Consider the following 17,351-nt stretch of genomic DNA (forward strand, 5'->3'; position numbering starts at 1 on the left):
GCGATTATATTTTGGGCTTATTTGTAAATTTTTGTAAATGATTAACGTCGGTCCCTAAAAATAGGAGACACGTTAAAAATGACATCAGTCCCTAAAAATTAGGAGACTCGTCTGAGTTACCAAAAGAAATAATGGATATAATCCATTATATTTTGGGTTTATTGGTAATTTGTTTTTTTTCAAATGCTTAACGTCGGTCCCTAAAAATAGGAGACACGTTAAAAATAACATCAGTCCCTAAAAATTAGGAGACTCGTCTAAAAACTGACGTTTTAACCCTAAAAAGGAGAATTACGTCTGGGTTACCAAAAAAAAAAAGGACATAATCCATATTTGGTATTTACATTTTTGACATCGGTCCTTTTCAAAAACAAAGAGACGTGTCGACTTTGTTTTTTATATTTTTTTACGACATGCAAGAAAATTTACAAGCATTTATATATAAAAAATATCAAAAATACCAGTAGAAACCAAAAAAAAATTACCTGAGTGCCACTGTATAGGTAAAATACTGAAATACCCTCGAAGTTCTCCGAAAATTACGAAAATGCCACTGGCGGCGCGTGTGGCACACGCGCGGCTACTGTTGGCGGCGGGGAGATTTTCCGGCGCGATTTCTGGCCAAACGATGGTCGATCCTGGTAGATCTGATGTCGAGGGTTCTGATGGTGGTGGTCTTGACGGCCGTTGATAGCTGACGAGGGAGAATCGTCGGTTTGAAGCTTCGGTGGCAGCCGACGATCGCGGTCTTTTTCCGGCCAGATGAGGCGGAGAAAACGATGACAACCACCGGGGTTTTTCTTTACAGAAGGGGAGAAACCTTTCTGTGGTGGTGCGGAGGCTGGAGACGGCCGGAAAGTGGAGATCGGATGAGAGAGAGAGCGTCGCCGGCGAGAGGAGAGAGATGCTCTGGGTTATGCTACGGTGAGAACGCAAGCATGGTACACCTGTGCAGCTGAGGCCTGTGATCCGTTGGATCTCTGATGGAAAGATCGTGCGGCTGTGATTGGCCCGATCTGCAGGTTGATCAGACGGTCCGGATGAACAGAGGTAGGATCGGGTGTGACGCGGTACACCGAAATCTCGGTACACCGGGTGACGTGGCGCAACGGGATTAAAGCTTAGATTATTTCAAGGGCTGAGATGTGTTTGGGTTTTAATCTGGTGTGGTAAGCCCTATTGTATCCTCTTAAATCAACGGTTCAGATCTAAACACTATTAGATCTAACGGTTAGGATATATTTGGTATTTTCCATATTGTTTTTTTGTAAAATCAATATCCTACTCTCGTGAAGAAATAGTAAAAAAACTTAAATAGTAATCCGGATACTCTTTTCTTTTCTTTTTTCTCCTCCCTTCCTGTCGCACTGGCTATTTATAGCCAATGAGAGGGGACAACAAGCATCTGCTTTAAATAAAAAAATATATTCATCCAACTGCTCGCCTACAATACAATAAATGTAACTGCCCCGCCTAATATGACAATCCTGTATTATTAATTTTGTTTTATATATATAATAATATATATTTATATAGGTAAAATTAAAACTTAAATCAGTATTAGAAAAAACCTCATTCAACCGCTAAAAATCAATTTTAATTACCGAAAATTATGTTGAAACATAAAAAAAAACTTTCAATGGATATAAACCCGGTGGACCGGGTTTTGACCAAAAAATAACAGGTTTGACCCAAAACGGCATGAAACTCATTTTTTATCCTGATCGACATGGTTTGACCCGTATTGACCCGGTGAACTCGGTTTTGGTAAAAAATGACGGGTTTGACCCGAAACGGCCCGAAACTCATTTTTTACCCTGGTCGACATGGTTTGACCCGGATTGACTCGGTGAACTCGGTTTTGGTAAAAAATGACGGCTTTGACCCGAAACGGCCCGAAACTCATTTTTTACCCTGGTCGACATGGTTTGACCCGTATTGACCTGGTGGACTCGGTTTTGACGGAAAGATGCGGTTGACTCGAGAAAAATATATATTTTTGAATTTTCCTTTTTCTTAATTTTTTGGATTTTTATAAATAATAATAGAAATAAAATAACATTTGAGAAAATCTTGGTGGATCCAAAAATTGGGTTACAACATGATGCACGGAGTGTGATTGGTGGCATTCTATGTCCAACTGGATGGATACATGTAGGGGGAGAAGGCGTAGTGTAAACCTTACGCGTAGTCTAGGGAAAAAGCAAATCCAGAAATGACTCATTTTGTCGCTGACGATTTGTGAATCAGGTAGGCAGCGACTCAGTTTTCGTCAATAATTTTTGAGTCAGCAGTAACCTATGTGCACTAACAATTTCAACGTCAGTTGTAGAACTAGGTTACGTTGATGATTTCTAGGTCGGTAGCGACTCAGTTGTCGTCAACAATTCCTGAGTCAACAGTAAGCATGTGCGCTTATGATTTTAGCGTCGGCTGTAAAATTGGATATAAAATGCTAAATTAATACAAAACATTTGTACGAGTATTATGAATGATCTACTATTGAGATATAATGAATGCTAAATTATTATAGAATGATGAATGAGTATTATGATTAGCTTCGGCTAATGACATCCTATAGCGATTGCAGGGTTACGATTGATGATTAGCTTCGGCTAATGGCATCCTAAGGAGATGGGTCGAATGAATTGATGATTAGCTTCAGCTAATGGCATCCGCGATGGATAGCCGAGTTGTGTTTGATGATTAGCTTCGGCTAATGGCATCCTAAGTGAATGACCGAGATGAATTGATAATTAGCTTCGGCTAATGACATCCTAGATGGATGGCCGGGTTGCGTTAACGATTAGTTTTGGCTAACGGCATCCTAGATAGATGGTCGAATTGTGCTAATGATTAGTTTCGGTTAATGGCATCCTAGAGGAATGGTCGGGTTGAATATGACGATTAACTTTGGCTAATGACATCCTAGATTGATGATCGAGTTGATTATGATGATTGGTTTCGACTAATGGTATCCGTAAGAGATGAAGAGTTTGATTTTGTGGTTAGTTTTTGTTAATGGTATACAAGTGATCGAATTTGGTTAACGGATGACCAAATTTTGATGTTGCGATTAGTTACGACTAAAAGCATCCAAGGTGGATGACCAGGTCAAAGTGAAGTATTTAACCCCAAATGAGATTTAAACTTCGACCCTACAACTCCTATGAAGAGGTTGGGGCGTATAAGTGAGAATAATATACTTAATGGAATAATGAGGATTGTACAATGCATATGAGAAGTAAAAGAAGGAATGTACCTATTTTAAGTTGATAACGAAAAGTAACGATAACGTTCTTCTAGTTGTTTAATATCATGTTTAGATTATTTACAATTCTTGTACCCATGTTATATATATTTTTTTTGGTAACAGGAACATCACACAATCAAGGTCGTAGGAAAACCCATTCCACAGGTTCACATATTTTGAAAGGTGCTATGTAATAATATGTTTTAGGTGTTATGTATTTGATATGAATGAATGTACTAGTTGTATTGTTGCCGATGGGCACTTTTGTGTGAACTCGTAACGATACAATATTAAATTGGAAATGCTAGTTTATACATATGCTAATGGGATGTAATATAAACTTATGATTGTGCTAATATGATGTTGTGGATATGTGTACTGAACACTTTTTATGAAGATGATGATTATCATTATTATATGCGTATTGCAATACTAAGAAAAGATAGATTTGTTCCTCTATCTTCTTCACTCTTCTACTCAGCCCGAGGCTCTAAGTTATCCTTATATCTCCTCAAGCGCTTTCCTCGCTCAACAAAAGGGTTTGGTTCGGGCAGCTGGAGCAAGAAACTCATTCACTCATAGGACATTCTTTCCATATAGTAGCTGACTAATCTTTTCTATTTATGTTTATGTTCACCTGAACTTTTCTGTTTATGTTTAATGTTCACCTGTTGCATGTCTTTTATGGTTTGGTTTGGTTTTAAAAATATAACTTAAATCAAATTAAAATTAATTCAATCTAAACTTGTTTCGTTCCATATATCTCTTGCATCGCTTGTATTAGCTAGATTTGTTCCTCTATCTTCTTCACTCTTCTACTCAGCCCGAGCCTCTAAGTAGTCCTTATATCTCCTCAAGCGCTTTCCTCGCTGCAAGAAAAGGGTTTGATTCGGGCAGCTGGAGCAAGAAACGCATTCACTCATAGGACAATCCTTCCATACAGTTGCTGACTAATCTTTTCTATTTATGTTTATGTTCACCTGAATCTTTTCTATTTATGTTTTATGTTCACTTGTTGCATGTCTTTTATGGTTTGGTTTTGTTTGAAAAAAATAACTTAAATCAAATTAAAATTAAATCAAACTAAACTTGTTTCGTTCCATATATCTCCTGCATCGCCTGTATTAGCTAGATTTGTTCCTCTATCTTCTTCACTCTTCTACTCAGCCCGAGGCTCTAAGTTATCCTTATATCTCCTCAAGCGCTTTCCTCGCTCAACAAAAGGGTTTGGTTCGGGCAGCTGGAGCAAGAAACGCATTCACTCATAGGACAATCCTTCCATACAGTAGCTGACTAATCTTTTCTATATATGTTTATGTTCACCTGAATCTTTTCTGTTTATGTTTTATGTTCACCTGTTGCATGTCTTTTATGGTTTGGTTTGGTTTTAAAAATATAACTTAAATCAAATTAAAATTAATTCAATCTAAACTTGTTTCGTTCCATATATCTCTTGCATAGCCTGTATTAGCTAGATTTGTTCCTCTATCTTCTTCACTCTTCTCCTCAGCCCGAGCCACTAAGTAGTCCTTATATCTCCTCAAGCGTTTTCCTCGCTGCAAGAAAAGGGTTTGGTTCGGGCAGCTGGAGCAAGAAACGCATTCACTCATAGGACAATCCTTCCATACAGTAGCTGACTAATCTTTTCAATTTATGTTTATGTTCACCTGAATCTTTTCTGTTTATGTTTTATGTTCACCTATTTCATGTCTTTTATGGTTTGGTTTGGTTTCAAAAATAAAACTTAAATCAAATTAAAATTAATTCAAGCTAAACTTGTTTCGTTCCATATATCTCTTGCATCGCCTGTATTAGCTAGAATTGTTCCTCTATCTTCTTCACTCTTCTACTCAGCCCGAGCCTCTAAGTAGTCCTTATATCTCCTCAAGTACTTTCCTCACTGCAAGAAAAGGGTTTCGTTCTGGCAGCTGGACCAAGAAACGCATTCACTCATAGGACAATCCTTTCATACAGTAGCTGACTAATCTTTTCTATTTATGTTTATGTTCACCTGAATCTTTTCTGTTTATGTTTTATGTTCACCTGTTTCATGTCTTTTATGGTTTGGTTTGGTTTCAAAAATATAACTTAAATCAAATTAAAATTAATTCAAGCTAAACTTGTTTCGTTCCATATATCTCTTGCATCGCCTGTATTAGCTAGATTTTTCCTCTATCTTCTTCACTCTTCTACTCAGCCCGAGCCTCTAAGTAGTCCTTATATCTCCTCAAGCGCTTTCCTCGCTGCAAGAAAAGGGTTTGATTCGGGCAGCTGGAGCAAGAAACGCATTCACTCATAGGACAATCCTTCCATACAGTTGCTGACTAATCTTTTCTATTTATGTTTATGTTCACCTGAATCTTTTCTATTTATGTTTTATGTTCACTTGTTGCATGTCTTTTATGGTTTGGTTTTGTTTGAAAAAAATAACTTAAATCAAATTAAAATTAAATCAAACTAAACTTGTTTCGTTCCATATATCTCCTGCATCGCCTGTATTAGCTAGATTTGTTCCTCTATCTTCTTCACTCTTCTACTCAGCCCGAGCCTCTAAGTAGTCCTTATATCTCCTCAAGTGCTTTCCTCGCTGCAAGAAAAGGGTTTTGTTCGGGCAGCTAGAGCAAGAAACGCATTCACTCATAGGACAATCCTTCCATACAGTAGCTGACTAATCTTTTCTATTTATGTTTATGTTCACCTGAATCTTTTCTGTTTATGATTATGTTCATATGCTGCATGTCTTTTATGGTTTGGTTTGGTTTAAAAAAAATAAATTAAGTCAAATTAAAATTAATTCAAACTAAACTTGTTTCTTTCCATATATCTCCTGCATCGCCTGTATTAGCTAGATTTTTTCCTCTATCTTCTTCACTCTTCTACTCAGCCCGAGCCTCTAAGTAGTCCTTATATCTCCTCAAGCGCTTTCCTCGCTGCAAGAAAAGGGTTTGATTCGGGCAGCTGGAGCAAGAAACGCATTCACTCATAGGACAATCCTTCCATACAGTTGCTGACTAATCTTTTCTATTTATGTTTATGTTCACCTGAATCTTTTCTATTTATGTTTTATGTTCACTTGTTGCATGTCTTTTATGGTTTGGTTTTGTTTGAAAAAAATAACTTAAATCAAATTAAAATTAAATCAAACTAAACTTGTTTCGTTCCATATATCTCCTGCATCGCCTGTATTAGCTAGATTTGTTCCTCTATCTTCTTCACTCTTCTACTCAGCCCGAGCCTCTAAGTAGTCCTTATATCTCCTCAAGTGCTTTCCTCGCTGCAAGAAAAGGGTTTTGTTCGGGCAGCTGGAGCAAGAAACGCATTCACTCATAGGACAATCCTTCCATACAGTAGCTGACTAATCTTTTCTATTTATGTTTATGTTCACCTGAATCTTTTCTGTTTTTGTTTATGTTCATATGCTGCATGTCTTTTATGGTTTGGTTTGGTTTAAAAAAAATAAATTAAGTCAAATTAAAATTAATTCAAACTAAACTTGTTTCTTTCCATATATCTCCTGCATCGCCTGTATTAGCTAGATTTTTTCCTCTATCTTCTTCACTCTTCTACTCAGCCCGTGCCTCTAAGTAGTTCTTATATCTCCTCAAGCCCTTTCCTCGCTGCAAGAAAAGGGTTTGGTTCGGGCAGCTGGAGCAAGAAACGCATTAACTCATAAGACAATCCTTCCATACAGTAGCTGACTAATCTTTTCTATATATGTTTATGTTCACCTGAATCTTTTCTGTTTATGTTTTATGTTCACCTGTTGCATGTCTTTTATGGTTTGGTTTGGTTTTAAAAATATAACTTAAATCAAATTAAAATTAATTCAATCTAAACTTGTTTCGTTCCATATATCTCTTGCATAGCCTGTATTAGCTAGATTTGTTCCTCTATCTTCTTCACTCTTCTCCTCAGCCCGAGCCACTAAGTAGTCCTTATATCTCCTCAAGCGTTTTCCTCGCTGCAAGAAAAGGGTTTGGTTCGGGCAGCTGGAGCAAGAAACGCATTCACTCATAGGACAATCCTTCCATACAGTAGCTGACTAATCTTTTCAATTTATGTTTATGTTCACCTGAATCTTTTCTGTTTATGTTTTATGTTCACCTATTTCATGTCTTTTATGGTTTGGTTTGGTTTCAAAAATAAAACTTAAATCAAATTAAAATTAATTCAAGCTAAACTTGTTTCGTTCCATATATCTCTTGCATCGCCTGTATTAGCTAGAATTGTTCCTCTATCTTCTTCACTCTTCTACTCAGCCCGAGCCTCTAAGTAGTCCTTATATCTCCTCAAGTACTTTCCTCACTGCAAGAAAAGGGTTTCGTTCTGGCAGCTGGACCAAGAAACGCATTCACTCATAGGACAATCCTTTCATACAGTAGCTGACTAATCTTTTCTATTTATGTTTATGTTCACCTGAATCTTTTCTGTTTATGTTTTATGTTCACCTGTTTCATGTCTTTTATGGTTTGGTTTGGTTTCAAAAATATAACTTAAATCAAATTAAAATTAATTCAAGCTAAACTTGTTTCGTTCCATATATCTCTTGCATCGCCTGTATTAGCTAGATTTTTCCTCTATCTTCTTCACTCTTCTACTCAGCCCGAGCCTCTAAGTAGTCCTTATATCTCCTCAAGCGCTTTCCTCGCTGCAAGAAAAGGGTTTGATTCGGGCAGCTGGAGCAAGAAACGCATTCACTCATAGGACAATCCTTCCATACAGTTGCTGACTAATCTTTTCTATTTATGTTTATGTTCACCTGAATCTTTTCTATTTATGTTTTATGTTCACTTGTTGCATGTCTTTTATGGTTTGGTTTTGTTTGAAAAAAATAACTTAAATCAAATTAAAATTAAATCAAACTAAACTTGTTTCGTTCCATATATCTCCTGCATCGCCTGTATTAGCTAGATTTGTTCCTCTATCTTCTTCACTCTTCTACTCAGCCCGAGCCTCTAAGTAGTCCTTATATCTCCTCAAGTGCTTTCCTCGCTGCAAGAAAAGGGTTTTGTTCGGGCAGCTAGAGCAAGAAACGCATTCACTCATAGGACAATCCTTCCATACAGTAGCTGACTAATCTTTTCTATTTATGTTTATGTTCACCTGAATCTTTTCTGTTTATGATTATGTTCATATGCTGCATGTCTTTTATGGTTTGGTTTGGTTTAAAAAAAATAAATTAAGTCAAATTAAAATTAATTCAAACTAAACTTGTTTCTTTCCATATATCTCCTGCATCGCCTGTATTAGCTAGATTTTTTCCTCTATCTTCTTCACTCTTCTACTCAGCCCGAGCCTCTAAGTAGTCCTTATATCTCCTCAAGCGCTTTCCTCGCTGCAAGAAAAGGGTTTGATTCGGGCAGCTGGAGCAAGAAACGCATTCACTCATAGGACAATCCTTCCATACAGTTGCTGACTAATCTTTTCTATTTATGTTTATGTTCACCTGAATCTTTTCTATTTATGTTTTATGTTCACTTGTTGCATGTCTTTTATGGTTTGGTTTTGTTTGAAAAAAATAACTTAAATCAAATTAAAATTAAATCAAACTAAACTTGTTTCGTTCCATATATCTCCTGCATCGCCTGTATTAGCTAGATTTGTTCCTCTATCTTCTTCACTCTTCTACTCAGCCCGAGCCTCTAAGTAGTCCTTATATCTCCTCAAGTGCTTTCCTCGCTGCAAGAAAAGGGTTTTGTTCGGGCAGCTGGAGCAAGAAACGCATTCACTCATAGGACAATCCTTCCATACAGTAGCTGACTAATCTTTTCTATTTATGTTTATGTTCACCTGAATCTTTTCTGTTTTTGTTTATGTTCATATGCTGCATGTCTTTTATGGTTTGGTTTGGTTTAAAAAAAATAAATTAAGTCAAATTAAAATTAATTCAAACTAAACTTGTTTCTTTCCATATATCTCCTGCATCGCCTGTATTAGCTAGATTTTTTCCTCTATCTTCTTCACTCTTCTACTCAGCCCGTGCCTCTAAGTAGTTCTTATATCTCCTCAAGCCCTTTCCTCGCTGCAAGAAAAGGGTTTGGTTCGGGCAGCTGGAGCAAGAAACGCATTAACTCATAAGACAATCCTTCCATACAGTAGCTGACTAATCTTTTCTATATATGTTTATGTTCACCTGAATCTTTTCTGTTTATGTTTTATGTTCACCTGTTGCATGTCTTTTATGGTTTGGTTTGGTTTTAAAAATATAACTTAAATCAAATTAAAATTAATTCAATCTAAACTTGTTTCGTTCCATATATCTCTTGCATAGCCTGTATTAGCTAGATTTGTTCCTCTATCTTCTTCACTCTTCTCCTCAGCCCGAGCCACTAAGTAGTCCTTATATCTCCTCAAGCGTTTTCCTCGCTGCAAGAAAAGGGTTTGGTTCGGGCAGCTGGAGCAAGAAACGCATTCACTCATAGGACAATCCTTCCATACAGTAGCTGACTAATCTTTTCAATTTATGTTTATGTTCACCTGAATCTTTTCTATTTATGTTTTATGTTCACCTATTTCATGTCTTTTATGGTTTGGTTTGGTTTCAAAAATAAAACTTAAATCAAATTAAAATTAATTCAAGCTAAACTTGTTTCGTTCCATATATCTCTTGCATCGCCTGTATTAGCTAGAATTGTTCCTCTATCTTCTTCACTCTTCTACTCAGCCCGAGCCTCTAAGTAGTCCTTATATCTCCTCAAGTACTTTCCTCACTGCAAGAAAAGGGTTTCGTTCTGGCAGCTGGACCAAGAAACGCATTCACTCATAGGACAATCCTTTCATACAGTAGCTGACTAATCTTTTCTATTTATGTTTATGTTCACCTGAATCTTTTCTGTTTATGTTTTATGTTCACCTGTTTCATGTCTTTTATGGTTTGGTTTGGTTTCAAAAATATAACTTAAATCAAATTAAAATTAATTCAAGCTAAACTTGTTTCGTTCCATATATCTCTTGCATCGCCTGTATTAGCTAGATTTTTCCTCTATCTTCTTCACTCTTCTACTCAGCCTGAGCCTCTAAGTAGTCCTTATATCTCCTCAAGCGCTTTCCTCGCTGCAAGAAAAGGGTTTGATTCGGGCAGCTGGAGCAAGAAACGCATTCACTCATAGGACAATCCTTCCATACAGTTGCTGACTAATCTTTTCTATTTATGTTTATGTTCACCTGAATCTTTTCTATTTATGTTTTATGTTCACTTGTTGCATGTCTTTTATGGTTTGGTTTTGTTTGAAAAAAATAACTTAAATCAAATTAAAATTAAATCAAACTAAACTTGTTTCGTTCCATATATCTCCTGCATCGCCTGTATTAGCTAGATTTGTTCCTCTATCTTCTTCACTCTTCTACTCAGCCCGAGCCTCTAAGTAGTCCTTATATCTCCTCAAGTGCTTTCCTCGCTGCAAGAAAAGGGTTTTGTTCGGGCAGCTAGAGCAAGAAACGCATTCACTCATAGGACAATCCTTCCATACAGTAGCTGACTAATCTTTTCTATTTATGTTTATGTTCACCTGAATCTTTTCTGTTTATGATTATGTTCATATGCTGCATGTCTTTTATGGTTTGGTTTGGTTTAAAAAAAATAAATTAAGTCAAATTAAAATTAATTCAAACTAAACTTGTTTCTTTCCATATATCTCCTGCATCGCCTGTATTAGCTAGATTTTTTCCTCTATCTTCTTCACTCTTCTACTCAGCCCGAGCCTCTAAGTAGTCCTTATATCTCCTCAAGCGCTTTCCTCGCTGCAAGAAAAGGGTTTGATTCGGGCAGCTGGAGCAAGAAACGCATTCACTCATAGGACAATCCTTCCATACAGTTGCTGACTCATCTTTTCTATTTATGTTTATGTTCACCTGAATCTTTTCTATTTATGTTTTATGTTCACTTGTTGCATGTCTTTTATGGTTTGGTTTTGTTTGAAAAAAATAACTTAAATCAAATTAAAATTAAATCAAACTAAACTTGTTTCGTTCCATATATCTCCTGCATCGCCTGTATTAGCTAGATTTGTTCCTCTATCTTCTTCACTCTTCTACTCAGCCCGAGCCTCTAAGTAGTCCTTATATCTCCTCAAGTGCTTTCCTCGCTGCAAGAAAAGGGTTTTGTTCGGGCAGCTGGAGCAAGAAACGCATTCACTCATAGGACAATCCTTCCATACAGTAGCTGACTAATCTTTTCTATTTATGTTTATGTTCACCTGAATCTTTTCTGTTTTTGTTTATGTTCATATGCTGCATGTCTTTTATGGTTTGGTTTGGTTTAAAAAAAATAAATTAAGTCAAATTAAAATTAATTCAAACTAAACTTGTTTCTTTCCATATATCTCCTGCATCGCCTGTATTAGCTAGATTTTTTCCTCTATCTTCTTCACTCTTCTACTCAGCCCGTGCCTCTAAGTAGTTCTTATATCTCCTCAAGCCCTTTCCTCGCTGCAAGAAAAGGGTTTGGTTCGGGCAGCTGGAGCAAGAAACGCATTAACTCATAAGACAATCCTTCCATACAGTAGCTGACTAATCTTTTCTATATATGTTTATGTTCACCTGAATCTTTTCTGTTTATGTTTTATGTTCACCTGTTGCATGTCTTTTATGGTTTGGTTTGGTTTTAAAAATATAACTTAAATCAAATTAAAATTAATTCAATCTAAACTTGTTTCGTTCCATATATCTCTTGCATAGCCTGTATTAGCTAGATTTGTTCCTCTATCTTCTTCACTCTTCTCCTCAGCCCGAGCCACTAAGTAGTCCTTATATCTCCTCAAGCGTTTTCCTCGCTGCAAGAAAAGGGTTTGGTTCGGGCAGCTGGAGCAAGAAACGCATTCACTCATAGGACAATCCTTCCATACAGTAGCTGACTAATCTTTTCAATTTATGTTTATGTTCACCTGAATCTTTTCTGTTTATGTTTTATGTTCACCTATTTCATGTCTTTTATGGTTTGGTTTGGTTTCAAAAATAAAACTTAAATCAAATTAAAATTAATTCAAGCTAAACTTGTTTCGTTCCATATATCTCTTGCATCGCCTGTATTAGCTAGAATTGTTCCTCTATCTTCTTCACTCTTCTACTCAGCCCGAGCCTCTAAGTAGTCCTTATATCTCCTCAAGTACTTTCCTCACTGCAAGAAAAGGGTTTCGTTCTGGCAGCTGGACCAAGAAACGCATTCACTCATAGGACAATCCTTTCATACAGTAGCTGACTAATCTTTTCTATTTATGTTTATGTTCACCTGAATCTTTTCTGTTTATGTTTTATGTTCACCTGTTTCATGTCTTTTATGGTTTGGTTTGGTTTCAAAAATATAACTTAAATCAAATTAAAATTAATTCAAGCTAAACTTGTTTCGTTCCATATATCTCTTGCATCGCCTGTATTAGCTAGATTTTTCCTCTATCTTCTTCACTCTTCTACTCAGCCCGAGCCTCTAAGTAGTCCTTATATCTCCTCAAGCGCTTTCCTCGCTGCAAGAAAAGGGTTTGATTCGGGCAGCTGGAGCAAGAAACGCATTCACTCATAGGACAATCCTTCCATACAGTTGCTGACTAATCTTTTCTATTTATGTTTATGTTCACCTGAATCTTTTCTATTTATGTTTTATGTTCACTTGTTGCATGTCTTTTATGGTTTGGTTTTGTTTGAAAAAAATAACTTAAATCAAATTAAAATTAAATCAAACTAAACTTGTTTCGTTCCATATATCTCCTGCATCGCCTGTATTAGCTAGATTTGTTCCTCTATCTTCTTCACTCTTCTACTCAGCCCGAGCCTCTAAGTAGTCCTTATATCTCCTCAAGCGCTTTCCTCGCTGCAAGAAAAGGGTTTTGTTCGGGCAGCTGGAGCAAGAAACGCATTCACTCATAGGACAATCCTTCCATACAGTAGCTGACTAATCTTTTCTATTTATGTTTATGTTCACCTGAATCTTTTCTGTTTTTGTTTATGTTCATATGCTGCATGTCTTTTATGGTTTGGTTTGGTTTAAAAAAAATAAATTAAGTCAAATTAAAATTAATTCAAACTAAACTTGTTTCTTTCCATATATCTCCTGCATCGCCTGTATTAGCTAGATTTTTTCCTCTATCTTCTTCACTCTTCTACTCAGCCCGTGCCTCTAAGTAGTTCTTATATCTCCTCAAGCCCTTTCCTCGCTGCAAGAAAAGGGTTTGGTTCGGGCAGCTGGAGCAAGAAACGCATTAACTCATAAGACAATCCTTCCATACAGTAGCTGACTAATCTTTTCTATATATGTTTATGTTCACCTGAATCTTTTCTGTTTATGTTTTATGTTCACCTGTTGCATGTCTTTTATGGTTTGGTTTGGTTTTAAAAATATAACTTAAATCAAATTAAAATTAATTCAATCTAAACTTGTTTCGTTCCATATATCTCTTGCATAGCCTGTATTAGCTAGATTTGTTCCTCTATCTTCTTCACTCTTCTCCTCAGCCCGAGCCACTAAGTAGTCCTTATATCTCCTCAAGCGTTTTCCTCGCTGCAAGAAAAGGGTTTGGTTCGGGCAGCTGGAGCAAGAAACGCATTCACTCATAGGACAATCCTTCCATACAGTAGCTGACTAATCTTTTCAATTTATGTTTATGTTCACCTGAATCTTTTCTGTTTATGTTTTATGTTCACCTATTTCATGTCTTTTATGGTTTGGTTTGGTTTCAAAAATAAAACTTAAATCAAATTAAAATTAATTCAAGCTAAACTTGTTTCGTTCCATATATCTCTTGCATCGCCTGTATTAGCTAGAATTGTTCCTCTATCTTCTTCACTCTTCTACTCAGCCCGAGCCTCTAAGTAGTCCTTATATCTCCTCAAGTACTTTCCTCACTGCAAGAAAAGGGTTTCGTTCTGGCAGCTGGACCAAGAAACGCATTCACTCATAGGACAATCCTTTCATACAGTAGCTGACTAATCTTTTCTATTTATGTTTATGTTCACCTGAATCTTTTCTGTTTATGTTTTATGTTCACCTGTTTCATGTCTTTTATGGTTTGGTTTGGTTTCAAAAATATAACTTAAATCAAATTAAAATTAATTCAAGCTAAACTTGTTTCGTTCCATATATCTCTTGCATCGCCTGTATTAGCTAGATTTTTCCTCTATCTTCTTCACTCTTCTACTCAGCCCGAGCCTCTAAGTAGTCCTTATATCTCCTCAAGCGCTTTCCTCGCTGCAAGAAAAGGGTTTGATTCGGGCAGCTGGAGCAAGAAACGCATTCACTCATAGGACAATCCTTCCATACAGTTGCTGACTAATCTTTTCTATTTATGTTTATGTTCACCTGAATCTTTTCTATTTATGTTTTATGTTCACTTGTTGCATGTCTTTTATGGTTTGGTTTTGTTTGAAAAAAATAACTTAAATCAAATTAAAATTAAATCAAACTAAACTTGTTTCGTTCCATATATCTCCTGCATCGCCTGTATTAGCTAGATTTGTTCCTCTATCTTCTTCACTCTTCTACTCAGCCCGAGCCTCTAAGTAGTCCTTATATCTCCTCAAGTGCTTTCCTCGCTGCAAGAAAAGGGTTTTGTTCGGGCAGCTAGAGCAAGAAACGCATTCACTCATAGGACAATCCTTCCATACAGTAGCTGACTAATCTTTTCTATTTATGTTTATGTTCACCTGAATCTTTTCTGTTTATGATTATGTTCATATGCTGCATGTCTTTTATGGTTTGGTTTGGTTTAAAAAAAATAAATTAAGTCAAATTAAAATTAATTCAAACTAAACTTGTTTCTTTCCATATATCTCCTGCATCGCCTGTATTAGCTAGATTTTTTCCTCTATCTTCTTCACTCTTCTACTCAGCCCGAGCCTCTAAGTAGTCCTTATATCTCCTCAAGCGCTTTCCTCGCTGCAAGAAAAGGGTTTGATTCGGGCAGCTGGAGCAAGAAACGCATTCACTCATAGGACAATCCTTCCATACAGTTGCTGACTAATCTTTTCTATTTATGTTTATGTTCACCTGAATCTTTTCTATTTATGTTTTATGTTCACTTGTTGCATGTCTTTTATGGTTTGGTTTTGTTTGAAAAAAATAACTTAAATCAAATTAAAATTAAATCAAACTAAACTTGTTTCGTTCCATATATCTCCTGCATCGCCTGTATTAGCTAGATTTGTTCCTCTATCTTCTTCACTCTTCTACTCAGCCCGAGCCTCTAAGTAGTCCTTATATCTCCTCAAGTGCTTTCCTCGCTGCAAGAAAAGGGTTTTGTTCGGGCAGCTGGAGCAAGAAACGCATTCACTCATAGGACAATCCTTCCATACAGTAGCTGACTAATCTTTTCTATTTATGTTTATGTTCACCTGAATCTTTTCTGTTTTTGTTTATGTTCATATGCTGCATGTCTTTTATGGTTTGGTTTGGTTTAAAAAAAATAAATTAAGTCAAATTAAAATTAATTCAAACTAAACTTGTTTCTTTCCATATATCTCCTGCATCGCCTGTATTAGCTAGATTTTTTCCTCTATCTTCTTCACTCTTCTACTCAGCCCGTGCCTCTAAGTAGTTCTTATATCTCCTCAAGCCCTTTCCTCGCTGCAAGAAAAGGGTTTGGTTCGGGCAGCTGGAGCAAGAAACGCATTAACTCATAAGACAATCCTTCCATACAGTAGCTGACTAATCTTTTCTATATATGTTTATGTTCACCTGAATCTTTTCTGTTTATGTTTTATGTTCACCTGTTGCATGTCTTTTATGGTTTGGTTTGGTTTTAAAAATATAACTTAAATCAAATTAAAATTAATTCAATCTAAACTTGTTTCGTTCCATATATCTCTTGCATAGCCTGTATTAGCTAGATTTGTTCCTCTATCTTCTTCACTCTTCTCCTCAGCCCGAGCCACTAAGTAGTCCTTATATCTCCTCAAGCGTTTTCCTCGCTGCAAGAAAAGGGTTTGGTTCGGGCAGCTGGAGCAAGAAACGCATTCACTCATAGGACAATCCTTCCATACAGTAGCTGACTAATCTTTTCAATTTATGTTTATGTTCACCTGAATCTTTTCTGTTTATGTTTTATGTTCACCTATTTCATGTCTTTTATGGTTTGGTTTGGTTTCAAAAATAAAACTTAAATCAAATTAAAATTAATTCAAGCTAAACTTGTTTCGTTCCATATATCTCTTGCATCGCCTGTATTAGCTAGAATTGTTCCTCTATCTTCTTCACTCTTCTACTCAGCCCGAGCCTCTAAGTAGTCCTTATATCTCCTCAAGTACTTTCCTCACTGCAAGAAAAGGGTTTCGTTCTGGCAGCTGGACCAAGAAACGCATTCACTCATAGGACAATCCTTTCATACAGTAGCTGACTAATCTTTTCTATTTATGTTTATGTTCACCTGAATCTTTTCTGTTTATGTTTTATGTTCACCTGTTTCATGTCTTTTATGGTTTGGTTTGGTTTCAAAAATATAACTTAAATCAAATTAAAATTAATTCAAGCTAAACTTGTTTCGTTCCATATATCTCTTGCATCGCCTGTATTAGCTAGATTTTTCCTCTATCTTCTTCACTCTTCTACTCAGCCCGAGCCTCTAAGTAGTCCTTATATCTCCTCAAGCGCTTTCCTCGCTGCAAGAAAAGGGTTTGATTCGGGCAGCTGGAGCAAGAAACGCATTCACTCATAGGACAATCCTTCCATACAGTTGCTGACTAATCTTTTCTATTTATGTTTATGTTCACCTGAATCTTTTCTATTTATGTTTTATGTTCACTTGTTGCATGTCTTTTATGGTTTGGTTTTGTTTGAAAAAAATAACTTAAATCAAATTAAAATTAAATCAAACTAAACTTGTTTCGTTCCATATATCTCCTGCATCGCCTGTATTAGCTAGATTTGTTCCTCTATCTTCTTCACTCTTCTACTCAGCCCGAGCCTCTAAGTAGTCCTTATATCTCCTCAAGCGCTTTCCTCGCTGCAAGAAAAGGGTTTTGTTCGGGCAGCTGGAGCAAGAAACGCATTCACTCATAGGACAATCCTTCCATACAGTAGCTGACTAATCTTTTCTATTTATGTTTATGTTCACCTGAATCTTTTCTGTTTATGTTTATGTTCATATGCTGCATGTCTTTTATGGTTTGGTTTGGT

This window comes from Populus trichocarpa, chromosome 8, assembly GCF_000002775.5.
Source record: "Populus trichocarpa isolate Nisqually-1 chromosome 8, P.trichocarpa_v4.1, whole genome shotgun sequence".
In the NCBI taxonomy this organism is placed as follows: domain Eukaryota; kingdom Viridiplantae; phylum Streptophyta; class Magnoliopsida; order Malpighiales; family Salicaceae; genus Populus; species Populus trichocarpa.